Source organism: Belonocnema kinseyi, chromosome 3 (assembly GCF_010883055.1).
Source record: "Belonocnema kinseyi isolate 2016_QV_RU_SX_M_011 chromosome 3, B_treatae_v1, whole genome shotgun sequence".
Classification (NCBI taxonomy): Eukaryota; Metazoa; Arthropoda; class Insecta; order Hymenoptera; family Cynipidae; genus Belonocnema; species Belonocnema kinseyi.
Genome location: NC_046659.1, coordinates 68,355,971 through 68,357,360, shown reverse-complemented (window position 1 = coordinate 68,357,360; position 1,390 = coordinate 68,355,971).

The following is a 1,390-nucleotide window of genomic DNA, read 5'->3' as shown; positions in this document are numbered from 1 at the left end:
TTAAAGAAGTGATTAATTAGTCAAGTTAAAATCTTGGGCGCTTAGCGTTTGATCGTTTTGAGAAGCGCGCTATATGAGTCAACGTTGTAGGCGAAAATATGATAGACCACCATCTGAACTGTGATTTCTATGTTGACATCGCTATTGTAACAAAATCTGTTGTAATTCGTTTTATTCACTGATCTTGAGCGCTTAGCGCCGCAAAGCGCTAAAACTGTCCATTTAAAAAAAAATTTTACCTTTAAAATTTAGCCTTAAAAATTACAAAGTTTCAGCTAAATCCACCGAAAGCCATTTTCCCATACATTTAGCGCGGGATCCTTTCTACTAAAAACTTGTAAAGAAACATTCAAAAACTACGTCACTGTTTTAAAAACTGACCAGTAATACGAACATCCCCTCCCCCTTTAATTAAAATTTTTTTCTTTGATTTCATTTGATGAACACCTAAAATAAAAAAAAAGAACGTTCAAACTAGTATATTGTATATGGAGGGCGTAAGGAAGGCAAAATTGACTTACGCCCGTGATACACACTATACTTTTTGTCCTACCCTCCTTGAAAACAAGCACGTGAAGCAGATAAGGGAAGTTTGGTGCGCACGACCAGATAGGACCTCAATTGAGATATCTCTCTCTTACTTTCACCATTTTCACCATTTTACCCTTCCATTTTCCCCCCCTATCTCATTACTCTTTACCATTACCCTTTTCCTTTCCTCTTTACAGTTTTTCCCTTTTCTCGTTTTCCCCTTCCTTTTTCCTCATCTCCCTTTCATGCTTTACCATATCCCATTACCTTTCCCCTTTCCCAATCCCCTTTACCGTTTCCCCTTTTCCTTTTCGCTCTTCCCCATTTCCCCTCATTTTCCTTTTCCCATTTTCGCCTTTTTCTTTTCCTTTTCCCCCTTTTCGGTTTCTCATTTGCTTCTTTCGTTTTTCCCCATTCTCTTTGACTGATCCCCTTTCCCTTTTCATGCTTTCTCTGTTCCCTTCACCCTTTTTCTTTTCCCCTTTCCATTTACACCCTTGCTCATTTTTCCCTTCCTTTTTTCTTTTTCCCATTCCCATTCCCTTTCACCGTTTCCCCATTCCCTTTTCACTCTATCTCCATTTCTCCGTTCCCGTTACCCTTGTTCGTTTACCTATTCTCTCCTTTCCTCTTTTATTTTTCTCTTTTCCCCTTTTCCTTTCCCTTTTCACTCTTTTCGGTTCTTTATTTTCTTTTTCCCTTTTTCTATTTTCCTTTCCTCTTTTAAGCTTTCCCTTTTCAACCTTTCTCCGTTCCCTTCACCCTTTCCCTTTTTCTTTTCCCCTTTCCAGTTGCACCTTTCCCCCTTTTCCCTTTACTATTCTCCCCTTTCCCCTTTTATTTTTCACACTTTCGCCTT